The 22943-nt window shown below is 40.1% G+C and overlaps 2 non-coding genes across 2 annotated transcripts; both read right to left on the reverse strand.

Annotated features, from left to right (window-relative positions):
* Positions 1 to 5091: 5091 nt before the first annotated feature.
* LOC112753425 (small nucleolar RNA R71) lies at positions 5092 to 5199 on the reverse strand. Its single transcript, XR_003177813.1, has one exon. It is a non-coding gene; the product is annotated as a small nucleolar RNA R71 (small nucleolar RNA).
* Positions 5200 to 18207: 13008 nt separating this feature from the next.
* On the reverse strand, positions 18208 to 18313 carry LOC112753316 (small nucleolar RNA R71). The gene has a single exon (XR_003177707.1). It is a non-coding gene; the product is annotated as a small nucleolar RNA R71 (small nucleolar RNA).
* Positions 18314 to 22943: the final 4630 nt, after the last annotated feature.

Genomic DNA, 22943 nt, shown 5'->3' on the forward strand with positions numbered 1-22943 from the left:
ATCACTTTTCGTTACGGTTTATCGATCAAATGTTGGATCGATTGTCTGGTAAATCTCATTACTGTTTCTTAGATGGTTATTCGGGGTATTTTCAAATCCACATTGCTTTAGAGGATCAAGAGAAAACTACATTTACGTGCCCCTTTGGAACTTATGCCTACAAGCGTATGCCATTTGGCTTATGCAACGCACCGGCAACTTTCCAAAGATGTATGATGAGCATATTTGTGGATCTTCTAGAACATTGAATAGAGGTGTTCATGGACGATTTTAGTGTCTATGGGGACTCTTTTGATCTTTGCTTGGACAACCTTGCAAAAGTGTTGGAAAGGTGTACTAAATCAAACATTGTTTTAAATTTTGAGAAATGTCATTTTATGGTTAGATAAGGTATTGTTTTAGGACACGATGTCTCTAATGATGGTATTTCTGTGGATTCGGCAAAGATCAATGTTATATCTAGTTTTTCTTACCCCTCCTCTGAGAGGGAAATCCGTGTGTTCCTTGGTCATGCAGGTTTTTATCGGCGATTTATTAAGGACTTTAGTAAGGTGGCACTACCTCTATCTTGATTGTTGCAAAAAGACATTGAATTTGATCTAACCAAAGAGTGCATGGAGGCTTTTGACAAGCTCAAAGTTGCATTGACCCAAGCTCCCATAGTAAGAGGGCCCGACTGGAGTCGGCCATTCGAAATAATGTGTGATGCTTTAAACTTTGCCGTGGGAGCCGCGCTAGCACAGAGCGAGGGTAAGAATCCGTATGTCATTGCCTATGCATCAAAAACATTGGATGGAGCCCAATCCAATTACACTACCACCGAAAAAGAGTTGTTGGCTTTTGTCTTCGCTTTGGATAAATTCCGAGCGTATCTACTTGGTTCCAAGGTGGTAGTGTACTCGGATCATGCGACGTTAAAGTATTTGTTGGCTAAGAAGGAATCTGATGAGCGGATAATTTATACGCTTTTTGACATTGTTTTTAGTATGTTTTTAGTAGGATCTAGTTACTTTTAGGGATGTTTTCATTAGTTTTTATGTTAAATTCACATTTCTGGACTTTACTATGAGTTTGTGTGTTTTTCTGTGATTTCAGGTATTTTCTAGCTGAAATTGAGGGACTTGAGCAAAAATCAGATTCAGAGGTTGAAAAAGGACTGCTGATGCTGTTGGATTCTGACCTCTCTGCACTCAAAGTGGATTTTCTGGAGCTACAGAACTCGAAATGGCGCGCTTCCAATTGCGTTGGAAAGTAGACATCCAGGGCTTTCCAGAAATATATAATAGTCCATACTTTGGCCAAGAATAGATGACGTAAACTGGCGTTCAACGCCAGCCTTCTGCCCAAATCTGGCGTCCAGCGCCAGAAAAGGATCCAAAACCAGAGTTGAACGCCCAAACTGGCACAGAAACTGGCGTTCAACTCCACAAATGGCCTCTGCACGTGGAACACTTAAGCTCAGCCCAAACACACACCAAGTGGGCCCCGGAAGTGGATTTATACATCAAATACTTACTCATGTAAACCCTAGTAGCTAGTTTATTATAAATAGGACCTCTTACTATTGTATTAGGCATCTTTGGTCTCAGTTTTAATCCATTGTTCATCTTAGGAGACTATTGATCTCGTTTAGGGGGCTGGCCATCTCGGCCATGCCTGGACCTTCACTTATGTATTTTCATACGGTAGAGTTTCTACACTCCATAGATTAAGGTGTGGAGCTCTGCTGTCCCTCAAAGATTAATGCAAAGTACTACTGTTTTCTATTCAATTCTTCTTATTTCTCTTCTAAGATATCCATTCGCACCCAAGAACGTGATGAAGGTGATGATTATGTGTGACGCTCATCATCCTTCTCCCTTATGAACGCGTGCCTGACAAACACTTCTGTTCTACATGAAATAAGCTAGAATGAGTATCTCTTAGATCTCCTAACCGGAATCTTCGTGGCGTAAGCTAGAATGATGGCGGCATTCAAGAGAATCCGGAAAGTCTAAACCTTGTCTGTGGTATTCCGAGTAGGATTCAATGATTGAATGACTGTGACGAGCTTCAAACTCGCGATTGTTGGGCGTTAGTGACAGACGCAAAAGGAGGGTGAATCCTATTCCAGCATGATCGGGAACCGACAGATGAATAGCCGTGCCGTGACAGGGTGCGTGAGCATATTATTCACTGAGAGGAGGGGATGTAGCCACTGACAACGGTGATGCCCTTGCATAAAGCCAGCCATGGAAAGGAGTAAGACAGATTGGATGAAGATAGCAGGAAAGCAGAGGTTCAGAGGAACGAAAAGCATCTCCATTCGCTTATCTGAAATTCCTACCAATGATTTACATAAGTATCTCTATCTCTATTTTATTATATCATATTCGAAAACACCATTATCACTTTATATCTGCCTGACTGAGATTTACAAGGTGACCATAGCTTGCTTCATACCAACAATCTCCGTGGGATTCGACCCTTACTCACGTAAGGTATTACTTGGACGACCCAGTGCACTTGCTGGTTAGTTGTATCGAAGTTGTGACAATTATGAATTAAGATCAAAGCACCAAGCTTTGGAGCCATTACCAGGGATTGTTCGAGCCTGGACATCACAATTTCGTGCACCAAGTTTTTGGCGCCGTTGCCGGGGATTGTTTGTGTTTGGACAACTGACGGTTCATCTTGTTGCTCAGATTAGGTAATTTTATTTTTATTTTATTTTCAAAAAAATTTTTCAAAAATATTTCTAAAATTTTCTCATCTGTTTTCGAAAATAATATAAAAATGTTTTCAAAAATATATTTTTCTTCAGAATTTTTAAGAATGAATTCTAGTGTTTCATGATGATTTGTTGAATCCTGGCTGGCTGTAAGCCATGTCTAATTTTTGGACTGGGGTTTCAACTTACCATCACAAATGAAGAGATTCTCACACACTTAGTTGCTCTATACATGAAAAGTATCCATATCTGCTGAAGCTTGGCTGGCCATTGGCCATGTCTAGTGTTTTGGACTGGAGCTTTCATTGAAAGCTTGGCTGGCTAGTGAGCCATGTCTAATTCCTGGACTGAAGCTTTAGACTAACATGGCAAAATTCCTGGAATTCATATTAAAAATTTTGGAATCCTTATTTTTCTTTCTTTCTAAATATTTTTCGAAAATAAAAATCCAAAAAAATTAGAAAATCAAAAAAATCAAAAATATTTTTGTGTTTCTTGTTTGAGTCTTGAGTCATGTTATAAGTTTGGTGTCAATTGCATATGCATCTTACATTTTTTTGAAAATTTTATGCATTCATGGTGTTCTTTATGATCTTCAAGTTGTTCTTGGTAAGTCTTCTTGTTTGATCTTGATGATTTTTTGTTTTGTGTCTTTTCATGTTTATCATATGCATTCTTGAATTCTTAGTGCGTAAGCATTAAAGAATTCTAAGTTTGGTGTCTTGCATGTTTTCTTTGCATAAAAAATTTTTCAAAAATATGTTCTTGATGTTCACCATGACATTCAAAGTGTTCTTGGTGTTCATCTTGACATTCATAGCATTCTTGCATGCATTCATTGTTTTGATCTAAAAATTTCATGCATTGCATATTTTTCATGTTTTTCATAAAAATTTCAAAAATAAAAAAAAATATCTTTCCCTTTTTCTCTCATCAAATTCGAAAATTTGGATTGACTTTTTCAAAAATTTTTAAAATCAAATTGTTTCTCATGAGTCAAATCAAATTTTCAATTTGAAAATCTTATCTTTTTCAAAATCTTTTTCAAAAATCAAATCTTTTTCAAAATTCTTAGTTATTTTCGAAAATTCCAAAAATATTTTTCAAAAATCTTTTTCTTATTTTTATACCAAATTTTCGAAAATAACATAATCAATTAGTGTTTTGATTCAAAAATTTGAAGTTTGCTACTTGCTTGTTAAGAAAGATTCAAACTTTAAGTTCTAGAATCATATCTTGTGATTTCTTATGAATCAAGTCATTAATTGTGATTTTAAAAATCAAATCTTTTTCAAAAACTAATTTCTATCATATCTTTTCAAAAATATCTTCTCATCTTATCTTTTTCAAAAATATCTTTTCAAAATATCTTTCCTAACCTCCTAACTTCCTATCTTTTCAAAATTTGTTTCAACTAACTAACTAACTTTTTGTTTGTTTCTTAACTTTTTCAAAACTACCTAATTAACTCTCTCTCTCTAATTTTCGAAAATATCTTCCCTCTTTTTCAAAAATTTCTTTTTTATTAACTAATTATTTTTATTTTTAATTTTTAAAACTTAATTTTCGAAAATTACTAACATTTTTTCAAAAACCATTTTTCAAAAATCACTAACTCTTTTTCAAAATAATTTTCGAAAATTATCCCTCCCCCATCTCATTCTATTTATTCATTCATATCCTAACATCTCATCTCACATCTCTTCCATCCGTACAGTTGTGTTTCTTCCTTTACATCACATTCTTTGTCTCCCCCTCTTTTCTTCCACTCACAAAGGGATCCCTATACTGTGGTATAAAGGATCTCTATTATTATTATTATTTTTCTGTGCCTTCTTCTTTGTCATATGAGCAGGAGCAAGGATAAGAACATTCTTGTGGAAGCAGATCCAGAACCTGAAAGGACTCTGAAGAGAAAATTAAGAGAAGCTAAAATACAACAATCCAGAGATAACCTTTCAGAAATTTTCGAACAGGCAGAGGAGATGGCAGCCGAAAATAATAATAATGTAAGGAAGATGCTTGGTGACTTTACTGCACCTAATTCCAATTTACATGGAAGAAGCATCTCCATTCCTGCCATTGGAGCAAACAACTTTGAGCTGAAACCTCAATTAGTTTCTCTAATGCAGCAGAACTGCAAGTTTCATGGACTTCCAGCTGAAGATCCTTTTCAGTTCTTAACTGAATTCTTGCAGATATGTGATACTGTTAAGACTAATGGAGTAGATCCTGAAGTCTACAGGCTCATGCTTTTCCCTTTTGCTGTAAGAGACAGAGCTAGATTATGGTTGGATTCTCAACCCAAAGACAGCCTGAACTCTTGGGATAAGCTGGTCACGGCTTTCTTAGCCAAGTACTTTCCTCCTCAAAAGCTGAGCAAGCTTAGAGCTGATGTTCAAACCTTCAGACAGAAAGAAGGTGAATCTCTCTATGAAGCTTGGGAAAGATACAAACAGTTGACCAAAAAGTGTCCTTCTGACATGCTTTCAAAATGGACCATCCTGGATATATTCTATGATGGGTTATCTGAGCTATCAAAGATGTTACTGGACACTTCTGCAGGTGGATCCATTCACCTAAAGAAAACGCCTGCAGAAGCTCAAGAACTCATTGACATGGTTGCTAATAACCAGTTCATGTACACTTCTGAAAGGAATCCTGTGAGCAATGGGACGCCTATGAAGAAGGGAGTTCTTGAGGTTGATACTCTGAATGCCATATTGGCTCAGAATAAAATATTGACTCAGCAAGTCAATATGATCTCTCAGAGTCTGCATGGAATGCAAGCTGCATCCAACAGTACTCAAGAGGCTTCTTCTGAAGAAGAAGCTTATGATCCTGAGAACCCTGCAATAGCAGAGGTAAATTACTTAGGTGAACCTTATGGAAACACCTATAACTCAACATGGAGAAATCATCCAAATTTCTCATGGAAGGATCAAAAGCCTCAACAAGGCTTTAATAATGGTGGAAGAAACAGGTTTAGCAATAGCAAGCCTTTTCCATCATCAACTCAGCAACAGACAGAGAATTCTGAACAAAATGCTTCTAATTTAGCAAATCTAGTCTCTGATCTATCTAAGGCCACTGTAAGTTTCATGAATGAAACAAGGTCTTCCATTAGAAATCTGGAAGCACAAGTGGGCCAGCTGAGTAAAAGGATCACTGAAATCCCTCCTAGTACTCTCCCAAGCAATACAGAAGAGAATCCAAAAGGAGAGTGCAAGGCCATTGACATAAGCGCCATGGCCGAACCTGTGAGGAGAGGAGAGGACGTGAATCCCAAGGAGGAAGACCTCCTGGGACGTCCAGTGGTCAATAAGGAGCTTCCCTCTGAGGAACCAAAGGACTCTGGGGCCCATCTAGAGACCATAGAGATTTCATTGACCCTCCTTATGCCCTTCATGAGCTCTGATGAGTATTCCTCTTCTGAAGAGAATGAGGATGTCACTGAAGAGCAAACTGCCAAGTTTCTTGGTGCAATCATGAAGCTGAATGCCAAATTGTTTGGCATTGATACTTGGGAAGTTGAACCCCCCTTGTTCGTCAATGAACTAAGTGATCTGGATCAACTGACATTGCCTCAGAAGAGACAGGATCCTGGAAAGTTCATAATACCCTGTACCATAGGCACCATGATCTTTAAGGCTCTGTGTGACCTTGGTTCAGGAATAAACCTCATGCCCCTCTCTGTAATAGAGAAACTGGGAATCTATGGGGTGCAAGCTGCTAAAATCTCATTAGAGATGGCAGACAGCTCAAGAAGACAGGCTTATGGACAAGTAGAAGATGTATTAGTAAAGGTTGAGGGCCTTTACATACCTACTGATTTCATAGTCCTAGATACTGGAAAGGAAGAGGATGAATCCATCATCCTAGGAAGACCTTTCCTGGCCACAGCAAGAGCTATGATTGATGTTGACAGAGGTGAAATAGTCCTTCAATGGAATGAGAACTCCCTTGTATTCAAAACTCAAGGATCTCCCTCTGCAACCATGGAGAGGAAGCTTGAAAAGCTTCTCTCAAAGCAGAGTCACCCAGAGCCCCCACAGTCAAACTCTAAGTTTGGTGTTGGGAGGCCACAACCAAACTCTAAGTTTGGTGTTGAACTCCCATATCCAAACTCTAAGTTTGGTGTTGGAGAGTCTCAACAAAGCTCTGCACATCTGTGAGGCTCCATGAGAGCCCACTGTCAAGCTATTGACATTAAAGAAGCGCTTGTTGGGAGGCAACCCAATGTTTATCTAATTCTTATTTTTATTGTTTTTCATGTTTTCTTAGGTTCATGATCATGTGGAGTCACAAAATAAATAGAAAAATTGAAAACGGAATCAAAAACAGCAGAAGAAAAATCACACCATGGAGGAGCATCTGTCTGGCGTTCAGCGCCAAAACAGAGCATGGTTCTGGCGCTGAACGCCCAAAATGGGCAGCTTCTGGGCGCTGAACGCCAGAACAGGCATGGTTCTGGCGTTCAACGCCAGAAATGGCACACCAATGGGCGTTGAACGCCCAAAATGGCCACCAACCTGGCGCTGAACGCCCAGAGTTGGGTACAAAGGCATTTTTACATGCCTAATGGGTGCAGGGATGTAAATCCTTGAACACCTCAGGATCTGTGGACCCCACAGGATCCACTCAGGATCTGTGGACCCCACAGGATCCCCACCTACCTCCACTCACTTCTTCTCACCACTCTCTTTCACACAACCCCACAAACACTCTTCCCTAAAAACCCCTCACCAATCACCTCAATCTCTCTTCCCCACTAAACCTTCACCACTCACATCTATCTCCTCTTCCCCATAAACCTACCTCATAAACTCTACCTACCTTCAAAATTCAAAACCAATTTCCCACCCAAACCCACCCATATGGCCAAACCTTAACCCCCCCTCCCTTCCCTATATAAAGCCATCCATTCTTCATCAAATTCACACAACACACCCCTCTACACTCCTCTTGGCCGAAACCACATCTCCCTCTCCCTCTCCATATTTCTTCTTCTTCTTCATATATTCTTTTGTTTATTGCTCGAGGGCGAGCAATATTCTAAGTTTGGTGTGGAAAAAGCATAGCTTTTTTGTTTTTCCATTACCATTGATGGCACCCAAGACCGGAGAATCCTCTAGAAGAGGGAAAGGGAAGACAAGAGCTTCCACATCCGAGTCATGGGAGATGGAAAGGTTCATCTCCAAAGCCCATCAAGACCACTTCTATGATGTTGTGGCCAAGAAGAAGGTGATCCCTGAGGTCCCTTTTAAACTCAAAAGAAATGAGTATCCGGAGATCCGACATGAAATTCAAAGAAGAGGTTGGGAAGTTCTAACAAATCCCATCCAACAAGTCGGCATCCTAATGGTTCAAGAGTTCTATGCCAATGCATGGATCACCAAGAACCATGATCAAAGTAAGAACCCGGATCCAAAGAACTATGTTACAATGGTTCGGGGGCAATACTTAGATTTTAGTCCGGAAAATGTGAGGTTGGCGTTCAACTTGCCATACATGGAAGAGAACGCACGCCCCTACACAAGGAGAGTCAACTTTGATCAAAGGTTGGACCAAGTCCTTATGGACATATGTGTAGAAGGAGCTCAATGGAAGATTGACTCCAAAGGCAAGCCGGTTCAACTAAGAAGATTGGACCTCAAGCCTATAGCTAGAGGATGGTTGGAGTTTATTCAATGCTCAATCATTCCCACTAGCAACCGGTCTGAAGTTACCATAGACCGGGCCATCATGATCCATAGCATCAAGATTGGAGAAGAGGTGGAAGTTCATGAGATTATACCTCAAGAACTCTACAAGGTGGCTGACAAGTCCTCCACCATGGCAAGGTTAGCCTTTCCTCACCTCATTTGCCACCTATGCAATTCAGCTGGAATTGACATAGAGGGAGATATCCTCATTAAAGAGGAAAAGCCCATCACTAAGAAAAAGATGGAGCAAGCAAGAGAGCCCACTCATGGAGCTCAAGAGGCGTATGAAGCTCATCACCATGAGATTCCAGAAATGCTTCAAATGCACTTTCCTCCACAAAACTATTGGGAGCACATCAACACCTCCCTAGAAGAATTGAGTTCCAATATGGGACAACTAAGGGTGGAACATCAAGAGCACTCCATCATGCTTCATGAAATAAGAGAAGATCAAAAAGCAATGAGGGAGGAGCAACAAAGACAAGGAAGAGACATAGAAGAGCTCAAGGACATCATTGGTTCCTCAAGAAGGAAACGCCACCATCACTAAGGTGGATTCGTTCCTTGTTTTTGCTTTCTCTGTTTTTCGTTTTCTATGTTATGTGCTTATCTATGTTTGTGCCTTCATTACATGATCATTAGTAGTTAGTAACTTTGTCTTAAAGATATGAATGTCCTATGAATCCATCACCTCTCTTAAATGAAAAAATGTTTTAATTCAAAAGAACAAGAAGTACATGAGTTTCGAATTTATCCTTGAACTTAGTTTAATTATATTGATGTGGTGACAAAGCTTCTTGTTTTCTGAATGTATGCTTGAACAGTGCATATGTCTTTTGAAGTTGTTGTTTAAGAATGTTAAATATGTTGGCTCTTGAAAGAATGATGACTAGGAGACATGTTATTTGATAATCTGAAAAATCATAAAAATGATTCTTGAAGCAAGAAAAAGCAGCAAAGAACAAAGCTTGCAGAAAAAAAAAAGGCGAAAAAAAAATAGAAAGAAAAAGAAAAAGCATGCAGAAAAAGCCAATAACCCTTAAAACCAAAAGGCAAGGGCAAATAAAAAGGATCCCAAGGCTTTGAGCATCAGTGGATAGGAGGGCCTAAAGGAATAAAATCCTGGTCTAAGCGGCTAAACCAAGCTGTCCCTAACCATGTGCTTGTGGCGTGTAGGTATCAAGTGAAAACTTGAGACTGAGCGGTTAAAGTCAAGGTCCAAAGCAAAAGAAGAGTGTGCTTAAGAACCCTGGACACCTCTAATTGGAGACTTTAGCAAAGCTGAGTCACAATCTGAAAAGGTTCACCCAATTATGTGTCTGTGGCATCTATGTATCCGGTGGTAATACTGGAAAACAAAGTGCTTAGGGCCACGGCCAAGACTCATAAAGAAGCTGTGTTCAAGAATCATCATACTGAACTAGGAGAGTCAATAACACTATTCGAAATCTGAAGTTCCTATAGATGCCAATCATTCTGAACCTCAATGGATAAAGTGAGATGCCAAAACTATTCAAGAGGCAAAAAGCTATAAGTCCTGCTCATATGATTGGAGCTATGTTTTATTGATAGTTTGGAATTTATAGTATATTCTATTCTTTTTATCCTACTTGATTTTCAGTTGCTTGGGGACAAGCAACAATTTAAGTTTGGTGTTGTGATGAGCGGATAATTTATACGCTTTTTGACATTGTTTTTAGTATGTTTTTAGTAGGATCTAGTTACTTTTAGGGATGTTTTCATTAGTTTTTATGTTAAATTCACATTTCTAGACTTTACTATCAGTTTGTGTGTTTTTCTGTGATTTCAGGTATTTTCTGGCTGAAATTGAGGGACTTGAGCAAAAATCAGATTCAGAGGTTGAAAAAGGACTGCTGATGCTGTTGGATTCTGACCTCTCTGCACTCAAAGTGGATTTTCTGGAGCTACCGAACTCGAAATGGCGCGCTTCCAATTGCGTTGGAAAGTAGACATCCAGGGCTTTCCAGCAATATATAATAGTCCATACTTTGGCCAAGAATAGATGACATAAACTGGCGTTCAACGCCAGCCTTCTGCCCAAATCTGGCGTCCAGCGCCAGAAAAGGATCCAAAACCAGAGTTGAACGCCCAAACTGGCACAGAAACTGGCGTTCAACTCCACAAATGGCCTCTGCACGTGTAACACTTAAGCTCAGCCCAAACACACACCAAGTAGGCCCCGGAAGTGGATTTATACATCAAATACTTACTCATGTAAACCCTAGTAGCTAGTTTATTATAAATAGGACCTCTTACTATTGTATTAGGCATCTTTGGTCTCAGTTTTAATCCATTGTTCATCTTAGGAGACTATTGATCTCGTTTAGGGGGCTGGCCATCTCGGCCATCCCTGGACCTTTACTTATGTATTTTCATACGGTAAAGTTTCTACACTCCATAGATTAAGGTGTGGAGCTCTGCTGTCCCTCAAAGATTAATGCAAAGTACTACTATTTTCTATTCAATTCTTCTTATTTCTCTTCTAAGATATCCATTCGCACCCAAGAACGTGATGAAGGTGATGATTATGTGTGACGCTCATCATCCTTCTCCCTTATGAACGCGTGCCTGACAAACACTTCTGTTCTATATGAAATAAGCTAGAATGAGTATCTCTTAGATCTCCTAACCGGAATCTTCGTGGCGTAAGCTAGAATGATGGCGGCATTCAAGAGAATCCGGAAAGTCTAAACCTTGTCTGTGGTATTCCGAGTAGGATTCAATGATTGAATGACTGTGACGAGCTTCAAACTCGCGATTGTTGGGCGTTAGTGACAGACACAAAAGGAGGGTGAATCCTATTCCAGCATGATCGGGAACCGACAGATGAATAGCCGTGCCGTGACAGGGTGCGTGAGCATATTATTCACTGAGAGGAGGGGATGTAGCCACTGACAACGGTGATGCCCTTGCATAAAGCCAGCCATGGAAAGGAGTAAGACAGATTGGATGAAGATAGCAGGAAAGCAGAGGTTCAGAGGAACGAAAAGCATCTCCATTCGCTTATCTGAAATTCCTACCAATGATTTACATAAGTATCTCTATCTCTATTTTATTATATCATATTCGAAAACACCATTATCACTTTATATCTGCCTGACTGAGATTTACAAGGTGACCATAGCTTGCTTCATACCAACAATCTCCGTGGGATTCGACCCTTACTCACGTAAGGTATTACTTGGACGACCCAGTGCACTTGCTGGTTAGTTGTATCGAAGTTGTGACAATTATGAATTAAGATCAAAGCACCAAGCTTTGGAGCCATTACTAGGGATTGTTCGAGCCTGGACATCACAATTTCGTGCACCAGAATCTAAACCAAGGTTAATTAGATAGGTTTTGTTATTGCAAGAATTTGACCTAGAAATTAAAGATAGGAGTGGTTCACAAAACCTAGTGGCGGATCACTTGAGTCGCCTTGAGCACACCAAGGGTAATGCCACTCCTATTAATGATTCCTTTCCCTTTGAGGGCTTGCAAGCAATCTCTGAAGTCATATCTTGGTATGCACCAATTGCCAATTACTTGGTGTCTCGCACCTTTCCTCCTAATCTCTCCAAGCATCAAAAGGATAAGCTAAAAAGTGAATCTAAATACTACGTATGGGATGACCCATACCTTTGGAGATGTGGTGCGGATCAAGTAATTCGGAGGTGTATCCCACAAACCGAATTCCAATCAATCTTGGAAGCTTGCCACTCCTTTGAGAGAGGTGGCCATTATGGACCTCAGATGACGGCAAGAAAGATCCTAGATTGTGGATTTTGGTGGCCAACTCTTTTCAAGGACTCTTCTCTCTTTTGTAAATCTTGTTTCCAATGTCTTAGATTTGGTAATATCTCCAAGAAGGATGAGATACCACAACAAACCATGTTATGTTGTGAGATTTTTTATGTGTGGGGTATCGAATTCATGGGACCATTTTCAAATTCTAATGGTTTTCTCTACATTCTACTAGCCGTTGATTATGTGTCTAAATGGGTGGATGCGATACCCACCCGGACGAACGATGCTAATGTGGTCGTTTCTTTTGTGAGTAATAACATAATTTGTCTCTTTGGGTCGCCATGAGCAATCGTGAGTGACCAAGGCTCACATTTTTGCAACAAGAGAATGGAAGGGCTAATGAGGAAATATGACATCATGCACAAAGTAGCCACAGCCTACCACCCCCAAACAAACGGCCAAGCTGAGGTTTCCAATTAGGATATTAAACGCATATTGGAAAGGATTGTGAAGCCTCATCAAAAGGATTGGAGTGCTAAGCTCACCGTCGCACTATGGGCCTACCGAACGGCTTACAAGACGCCAATTGGCATGAGCCCCTTTCGGTTGGTCTATGAAAAAGCTTGCCACCTACCGGTGGAGATAGAGCACAAGGCATATTGGGTCGTCAAGGAGTGCAATTCAAGTTTGGAAGGGGCCAGAATTGAGAGAAAGCTATAATTAGTGGAATTGGAATGCTTGAGGTTAGAAGGCTGTGAGAACTCTAGACTCTACAAGGAAATGATGAAAGCCATGCATGATAAGAACATAAGAGGAAGAGAATTTAGCGCCAACAACCTAGTCCTCCTCTACAAATCAAGATTGAGGTTGATGCCTGGAAAGCTAAGGTCAATATGGGAAGGACGTTATCGAGTAGAAAAGGCGGAGCCGTATGGGGTCTATCATTTGCGCCATCCTTCAAGCCCCGACAATTTCAAGGTTAATGGGCATCGTCTAAAAATGTATCATGGTGAAAAGATGAAAAGTAACAAGGAGATCGAGATGTTCCTTTTGAAAGATGCACCTAATGGCAAAGAGAATTGAGCTAGTAACCGTCCAACTTAAGGACATTAAACAAAAGTGCTAGGTGGGAGACACCCCACCATGGTGAGATCTACCTTTTTTGTCTCTTTTATATATAATCTTGAACTCCTGCTTGATTTGGTGAATGATTAGTTTTTGATTGTTTAGATAGACTTTATTGTGCTAAGTTGTGATGTTCATGAAGGTTTGCATTGATCTTAAGTAGGTTGGATCCTTAATGTGGAAGACACCACTCCATTTTGAGCATTACATAGATTTTTGAGTGTTTTTTATCTCTTTAGTTTAATTGCCTACTAAATTTGTGATGAAAATGCATCCCTTCATGTCTATGAAAAAAAAGGGGTACCCACGCGTGGGCGTACGAGACGCGTACGCGTCGTTGGCCTTTCGCAACTCCTGGTACTTCGACGAGAGAGTTGTGCAAGATTTGAGCCAGCACTGAGCCCCACGCCAAACCCCTCTTACGCATACGTGCACATGACGCGTACGCGTCCTTAAACATGATCGGGCATTCCACACGCGAGCGTGCTTGACGCGTACACGTCGGTTGCGTCTCCTCATTCTCTGGTATATTTTTCTCAAGAGTTATGCCTGAGCTGGGCCAACACTAAGCCCTCTGCATGACTCATCTCACATGTACGCGCACATGATACGTACGTATCCCTTTGCTGATCTGCGCATCCACACGTAAGCGTGGATGACGCGTCTGCATCGATCGCACAACCCCACCTCTTCGTACATTTTTCCAGAGAGTTGCACAAACATCGTGCGACCACTGTGCTGGGAGCACAACTCCCACCCACGCATAAGCATACCTGAAGCTTACGCGTCAATCCGCTCTCTACTGAACCCACGCGTGCGGGCACCGTCCACATGCGCGTCGATACTTTTACAGCCAACTCCCGGTACTTCGATCAGAGAGTTGTGCAAGGTTCATGCTGACATTGTGCTACTGGCGCAATCACCCCCACGCGTGCGCGCAGCTTGTGCATACGCGTCTGATGAGCGGATAATTTATACGCTTTTTGGCATTGTTTTTAGTATGTTTTTAGTATATTTTAGTTAGTTTTTATTATGTTTTTAAATAAAAATCACATTTCTAGACTTTACTATGAGTTTGTGTATTTTTCTGTGATTTCAGGTATTTTCTGGCTGAAATTGAGGGACCTGAGCAAAAATCTGATTCAGAGGCTGAAAAAGGACTGCAGATGCTGTTGGATTCTGAATTCCCTACACTTGAAGTGGATTTTCTAGTGCTACAGAAGCCCAATTGGCGCGCTCTCAATTGCGTTGAAGAGTAGACATGCTGGTCTTTCCAGCAATATATAATAGTCTATACTTTGCCCGAGATTTGATGGCCCAAACAGGCATTCCAAGTCAGCTTAAGAATTCTGGCGTCAAAACACCAGAACTGGCACAAAAGCTGGAGTTAAATGCCCAAACTGGCACAAAAAGCTGGCGTTTAACTCCAAGAAAAGTCTCTACACATGGAAGCTTCAATGCTCAGCCCAAGCACACACCAAGTGGGCCCAGAAGAAGATTTCTGCATTAATTACTTATTTCTATAACCCTAGGCTACTAGTTCTCTATAAATAGGACCTTTTGCTATTGCATTTTCATCTTTGAATCATGTTTTGATAATTGAACCCTCTTTGGGAGGCTGGCCATTCGGCCATGCCTGGACCTTTTGTTCTTATGTATTTTCAATGGTGGAGTTTCTACATACCATAGATTAAGGTGTGGAGCTCTGCTGTTCTTCGTGAATTAATACAATTATTGTTGTTCTTCTATTCAATTCACGCCTACTTCTTCTCTAAGATATTCATTCGTTCTTCAACTTGATGAATGTGATGATCCATGACACTCATCATCATTCTCACCTATGAACATGTTCCTGACAACCACCTCTGTTCTACTAGCAATGGCTTGAATGCGTATCTCTTGGGTTTCTAATCCAAGATTGGAACCTTCGTGGTATAGGCTAGAACTATTGGCGGTCATTCTTGAGATCCGGAAAGTCTAAACTTTGTCTGTGGTATTCCGAGTAGGATCTGGAAAGGGATGACTGTGACGAGCTTCAAACTCGCGATTGTTGGGCGTGTGACAGACGCAAAAGGATCAATGGATCCTATTCCAACATGATCGAGAACCGACAGATGATTAGTCGTGCGGTGACAGCGCATTTGGAACATTTTCACTGAGAGGACGAGAAGTAGCCATTGACAACGGTGATGCCCAACATAAAGCTTGCCATGGAAGGGAGTATGAATGATTGGATGAAGGCAATAGGAAAGCAGAGATTCAGGAGGAACAAAGCATCTTCATACACTTATCTGAAATTCTCACCAATGAATTACATAAGTATCTCTATCTTTATTATATATTTTATTTATCTTTTAATTATCAATTCTCCATAACCATTTGAATCCGCCTGACTGAGATTTACAAGATGACCATAGCTTGCTTCAAGCCGACAATCTCCGTGGGATCGACCCTTACTCACGTAAGGTATTACTTGGACAACCCAGTGCACTTGCTGGTTAGTTGTGCGGAATTGTGACAAAGTGTGATTCACGTTTGAGAGCTCCAAGTCTTTGGCGCCATTGTTGATGATCACAATTTCGTGCACCAAGTTTTTGGCGCCGTTGCCGGGGATTGTTCGAGTTTGGACAACTGACGGCTCATCTTGTTGCTTAGATTAGGTAATTTTATTTTATGTTTAAGCTTTTTACTTTTTATTTTCGAAAAAAAATTTTCAAAAATACAAAAAAAAAATTTCTATTTTGTTCTTCAGAGTTTTTAAGAATGAATTCTAGAGTTTCATGATGATTTGTTGAAGTCTGGCTGGCTGTGAAGCCATGTCTAATCTTTTGGACCGAGGTTTCAACTTATCATCACAAGAGCTTGTTGATTTCTATCAATTTTGCTGTTGTGAGCAATGATCTGCTAAAGCTTGGCTGGCCATTGGCCATGTCTAGTGTTTTGGACCGAAGCTTTCTTTGAAAGCTTGGCTGGCTAGTAAGCCATGTCTAATTCCTGGGCTGGAGTCTTAGACTAGCATTGCAATGATTCCTGGAATTCTTATAAAAAATTTGAATCCCTTTATTTTCTTTTCCACTCAATTTTCGAAAAATCACAAAAAAAATTTTATAAAACCATAAAAATAAAAAATATTCTATGTTTCTTCTTTGAGTCTAGTGTCTAATTTTAAGTTTGGTGTCAATTGCATGTCTTTATTCTTCTAATTTTCGAAAATTACATGCATTATGTTCGTCATTGATCTTCAAGATGTTCTTGATGATTTCCTTGCTCTGATCTTTAAATTCCCTTGTTTTGTGTGTTTAGTTGTTTCTCACATGCATTTTTCAAATTGTTATAGTCCTTAGTATACAAACTTTTAAGTTTGGTGCCTTGCATGCATTATGTATTTGATCTTAGTTTTCCATGTTTAATTGCATTTTGATTGTTCCTCATCATTAAAAATCCAAAAAATTTTCAAAATTATGTCTTTTTAAGTCAATAATACAGAGAATTGAAGATTCAGAACATGCAGCAGAGGAATTACACAGAAAAAGCTGGGCGTTCAAAATGCCGAGTGAAGAAGGAAAACTGGCGTTTAAACGCCAGCCAGGTACCCTTGCTGGGCGTTAAATGCCAGAATGGATACCATTCTGGGCGTTTAACGCCAGGATGACATAAGAGGGAAGATTTTCTTTTTAATTCAAATTTTTTTCAAGTTTTCATAAGTTTTCAAAATCAAATCTTTTTTAAATCATATCTTTTCAATCATATCTTTTCAAAATAAATTTCTTTCCATTTTTTTTACTATTTTCGAAAATACTTGCTAACAATTACTGATTTGATTCAAAAATTTCAAGTATGTTGCTTTCTTGTTAAGAAAGGTTTAATATCTGAATCATATCTTTTAAATTTCTTGTTAGCCAAGTCATTAATTTTAAAATCAAATCTTTTTAAATTATTTTTCAATTATATCCTTTCAATCATATCTTTTTAAAACCATATCTTTTCAATCATATCTTCTTAATCACATCTTTTTCAAAATAATTTTCAATCATATCTTTTTTATTTCTAATTTCAAAAATCTTTTTCAAAAATCACTTAATTTCTTTCCCAACTTTAATTCTCAAAAATCATCAATCAAATTTTCAAAATTTCTTTTAATTATTTCAAAATCTTTTACTTTAATTTCGAAAATTCTTCCCCTCTTCTCACATCCTTCTATTTAAAGGACTAACACTCCTCCACTATCAACAATTCGAACTCTATCCCTCTTGATAAGTTCGAATTCTTCTTTTTCTACCTTCTCCTTCTATTCTTTTTTTCCTCTGACACTTCAAGGAATCTCTATACTACAACATAGAGGATTCCATACTTTCTTCTTCTCTTCTCTTTCATATGAGCAGAAGCAAGGACAAAAGCATTCTTGTTGAGGCTGATCCTGAACCTAAAAGGACCTTAAAGAGAAAGCTAAGAGAAGCTAAAGTACAACTCTCTGTAGAGGACCTAACAAAAATTTTCAAACAAGAAGAAGCCATGGCAGTCGAAAACAACAACAATGCCAACAATGCAAGGAAGGTGCTTGGTGACTTTACTGCACCTACTACCGACTTCTATGGGAGAAGCATCTCAATCCCTGCCTTTGGAGCAAACAACTTTGAGCTTAAGCCTCAATTAGTTTCTCTGATGCAACAGAATTGCAAGTTTCATGGACTTCCATTGGAAGATCCTCATCAGTTCTTAGCTGAATTCTTACAAATCTGTGACACTGTCAAGACCAATGGGGTTGATCCCGAGGTCTATAGACTTATGCTTTTTCCCTTTGCTGTAAGAGACAGAGCTAGGATATGGTTGGATTCACAACCTAAGGAAAGCCTGAACTCTTGGGAAAAGCTAGTCAATGCCTTCTTGGCAAAGTTCTTTCCACCTCAAAAATTGAGTAAGCTTAGAGTGGAAGTCCAAACCTTCAGACAGAAGGAAGGTGAATCCCTCTATGAAGCTTGGGAAAGATACAAGCAATTAATCAGAAGGTGTGCCCTTCTGACATGCTTTCAGAATGGAGCATCATAGGTATCTTCTATGATGGTCTGTCTGAACTGTCCAAGATGTCATTGGACAGCTCTACTGGAGGATCTCTTCATCTGAAGAAGACGCCTGCAGAAGCTCAGGAACTCATTGAGATGGTTGCAAATAACCAATTCATGTACACTTCTGAAAGGAACCCTGTGAATAATGGGACAAATCAGAAGAAAGAAGTTCTTGAGATTGATACTCTGAATGCCATACTGGCTCAGAATAAAATATTGACTTAACAAGTCAATATGATTTCTCAGAGTCTGTCTGGAATGCAAGCAGCAATAGGCAGTACCAAAGAAGCTTCATCTGAAGAAGAAGCTTATGATCCTGAGAACCCAGCAATGGAAGAGGTGAATTACATGGGAGAACCCTATGGAAACACCTATAATCCTTCATGGAGAAATCATCCAAATCTCTCATGGAAGGATCAACAGAGACCTCAATAAGGTTTCAACAACAGTAATGGTGGAAGAAACAGGTTTAGCAATAGCAAGCCTTTTCCATCATCTTCTCAGCAACAGACAGAGGATTCTAAGCAGAGCCACTCTGACTTAGCAACTATAGTCTCTGATCTAATTAAAACCACTCAAATTTTCATGAATGAAACAAGGTCCTCCATCAGAAATTTGGTGGCACAAGTGGGTCAGCTGAGTAAGAAAATTACTAAACTCCCTCCTAGTATTCTCCCAAGCAATACAGAAGAGAATCCAAAGAGAGAGTGCAAGGCCATAAACACATCTCACATGGCCGAACCTGGAGAGGAGGAAGAGGTAGTGATCTCCACTGAGGAAGACCTCAATGGACGTCTACTGGCCTCCATGGAATTCCCTGATGAGAAACCATGGGAATCTGAGGCTCACACAGAGACCATAGAGATTCCATTAAATTTACTCCTGCTATTCATGAGCTCTAATAAGTATTCTTCCTCTGAAGAGGATGAAGATGTTACTGAAGAGCAAGTTGCTAATTACCTTGGAGCAATCATGAAGCTAAACGCCAAGTTATTTGGTAATGAGACTTGGGAGAACGAACCTCCATTGCTCACTAAAGAACTGGATGACTTGACTAGGCAGAAATTACCTCTGAAGAGACAAGATCCTGGAAAGTTCTCAATACCTTGTACCATAGGCACCATGACCTTTGAGAAAGCTCTGTGTGACCTAGGGTCAAGCATAAACCTCATGCCTCTCTCTGTAATGGAGAAGCTAGGGATCATTGAGGTACAAGCTGCAAGAATCTCACTGGAGATGGCAGACAATTCAAAGAAACAGGCTTATGGACTTGTAGAGGATGTCTTGGTAAAGGTTGAAGACCACTACATCCCTGCTGATTTCATAATCCTAGAGACTGGGAAGTGTGTGGATGAATCCATCATCCTTGGCAGACCCTTCCTAGCCACAGCAAAAGCTGTGATTGATGTTGACAGAGGAGAATTGATCATTCAAGTGAATGAAGACTCCCTTGTGTTTAAAGCTCAAGGATATCCCTCTGTAACCATGGAGAGGAAGCATGAAGAGCTTCTCTCAATACAGAGGCAAACAGAGCCCCCACAGTCAAACTCTAAGTTTGGAGTTGGGAGGCCACAACCAAACTTTAAGTTTGGTGTTGAACCCCCACATTCAAACTCTAAAGTTTGGTGTTGGGAGGTTCCAACATTTCTCTAAATATCTGTGAGGCTCCATGAGAGCCCATTGTCAAGCTATTGACATTAAAGAAGTGCTTGTTGGGAGGCAACACAATCTTTAATTATCTATGTTAAATTTCTATTTTCTTTTGTTATTTTATTTTTTCTGTAGGTTGATGATCATGTGAAGTCACAAAAACAATTGAAAAAGCAAAAACAGACTGAAAAACAGAATGAAAAACCGAACACCCTGGAGGAGAAGCTTACTGGCGTTTAAACGCCAGTAAGGGTAGCAGAATGGGCGTTAAACGCCCAGCCTGGCACCATTCTGGGCGTTTAACGCCAGAAATGGGCACAGAGCTGGCGTTTAACGCCAGAAAAGGGCAAGAAGTTGGCGTTAAACGCCAGAAATGGGCAGCAACCTGGCGTTTAACGCCAGGATTGGCAGAAAAGGGCGTTTTGCACGCCACTTGGTGCAGGGATGAAAAATCCTTGACACCTCAGGATCTGTGGACCCCATAGGATTCCCACCTACCCCACCTTTCTCTCTCTTCTTCACCCATTTACCAATCACCTCAATACCTCTTCCCCAAAAACCCCTCACCTATCAAATCCCACCATTCTCTTCACCACTCACATCCATCCTTCATAAAACCCCACCTACCTCACCATTCAAATTCAAACCACTTTCCCACCCAAACCCACCCATAATGGCTGAACCATACCCCCCTCTCCACTCCTATATAAACCCATCTTCACTCCTTCATTTTCACACAACATACACACTACTTCTCCCCCTTGGCTGAAACACTAAGCCCCCTCCATCTCCTCTATTTCTTTTTCTTCTACTCTCTTCTTTCTTCTTTTGCTCGAGGACGAGCAAACCTTCTAAGTTTGGTGTGGTAAAAGCGTTGCTTTTTGTTTTTCTATAACCATTTATGGCACCTAAGGCCGGAGAAACCTCTAGAAAGAGGAAAGGGAAGGCAAAAGCTTCCACCTCTGAGTCATGGGAGATGGAGAGATTCATCTCAAGGGTGCACCAAGACCACTTCTATGAAGTTGTGGCGAAGAAGAAGGTGATCCCCGAGGTCCCTTTCAAACTCAAAAAGGGTGAATATCCAGAGATCCGACATGAGATCCAAAGAAGAGGTTGGGAAGTTCTCAGCAACCCCATTCAACAAGTCAGAATCTTAATGGTTCAAGAGTTCTATGCCAATGCATGGATCACCAAGAACCATGATCAAAGTGTGAACCCGGACCCAAAGAATTGGCTTACAATGGTTTGGGGGAAATGCTTAGATTTTAGTCCGGAGAATGTAAGGTTGGCATTTAACTTGCCAATGATGCAAGGAGATGCACACCCCTACACTAGAAGGGTCAACTTTGATCAAAGGTTGGACCAAGTCCTCATGGACATCTGTGAAGAGGGCGCTCAATGGAGGAGAGATTCAAGAGGGAAGCCGGTTCAACTAAGAAGGCATGACCTCAAGCCTGTGGCTAGGGGATGGTTGGAGTTCATCCAACGCTCAATCATTCCCACTAGCAACCGGTCTGAAGTTACTATAGACCGGGCTATCATGATCCATAGCATCATGATTAGGGAGGAAGTAGAAGTTCATGAAGTTATATCCCAAGAACTCTACAAGGTGGCGGACAAGTCCTCTACTTTGGGAAGGTTAGCCTTCCCTCATCTCATTTGTCACCTCTACAATTCAGCTGGAATTGACATAGAGGAAGACATCCTCATTGATGAGGATAAGCCCATCACTAACAAAAGGATGGAGTAAACAAGAGATCCCACTCATGGACATGAGGAAATTCCTCACCATGAAATCCCTGAGATGCCTCAAGGGATGCATTTTCCTCCACAAAACTATTGGGAGCAAATCAATACCTCCCTAGGAGAATTAAGTTCCAACATGGGACAACTAAGGGTGGAGCACCAAGAGCATTCTATCCTCCTCCATGAAATTAGAGAAGACCAAAGAGTCATGAGAGAGGAGCAACAAAGGCAAGGAAGAGACATTGAGGAGCTCAAGCACTCCATTAGATCTTCAAGAGGAAGAACAAGCCGCCATCACTAAGGTGGACCCGTTCTTTAATCTCCTTGTTCTTTATTTTCTGTTGTTCGAATTTTTATGCTTTATGTTTATTTATGTTTGTGTCTTTATTACATGATCACTAGTGTCTAAGTGTCTATGCCTTAAAGCAATGAAAATGAATCCATCACCTTTCTTAAATGAAAAATGTTTTTAATTGAAAAAGAAAAAGAAGTGCATGAATTTCGAATTTTAAAACAGTTTAGTTATTTTGATGTGGTGGCAATACTTTTGTCTTTCTGAATGAATGCGTGAACAGTGCATATTTTTGAATTTGTTGTTTAAGAATGTTAAAATTGTTGGCTCTTGAAAGAATGATGGAAAAAGGAGAAATGTTATTTGATAATCTGAAAAATCATAAAATTGATTCTTGAAGCAAGAAAAAGCAGTGAAAAGCTTGCAAAAAAAAAAAAATATATATATATATATATATATATATATATATATATATATATGCAAAAAAAAAAAGAGAAAGAAAAAGAAAAAAAGAAAAAGCAAGCAGAAAAAGCCAATAGCCCTTTAAACCAAAAGGCAAGGGTAAAATAAAACGGATCCAAGGCTTTGAGCATCAGTGGATAGGAGGGCCCACAGGAATAAAATCCTGGCCTAAGCGGCTAAACCAAGCTGTCCCTAACCATGTGCTTGTGGCGTAAAAGTGTCAAGTGAAAACTTGAGACTGAGTGGTTAAAGTCGTGGTCCAAAGCAAAAAGAGTGTGCTTAAGAACCCTGGACACCTCTAATTGGGGACTCTAGCAAAGCTGAATCACAATCTGAAAAGGTTCACCCAGTTATGTGTCTGTGGCATTTATGTATCCGGTGGTAATACTGGAAAACAAAGTGCTTAGGGCCACGACCAAGACTCATAAAGTAGCTGTGTT

The sequence above is a fragment of the Arachis hypogaea genome, chromosome 15 (assembly GCF_003086295.3).
Source record: "Arachis hypogaea cultivar Tifrunner chromosome 15, arahy.Tifrunner.gnm2.J5K5, whole genome shotgun sequence".
Lineage (NCBI taxonomy): Eukaryota > Viridiplantae > Streptophyta > Magnoliopsida > Fabales > Fabaceae > Arachis > Arachis hypogaea.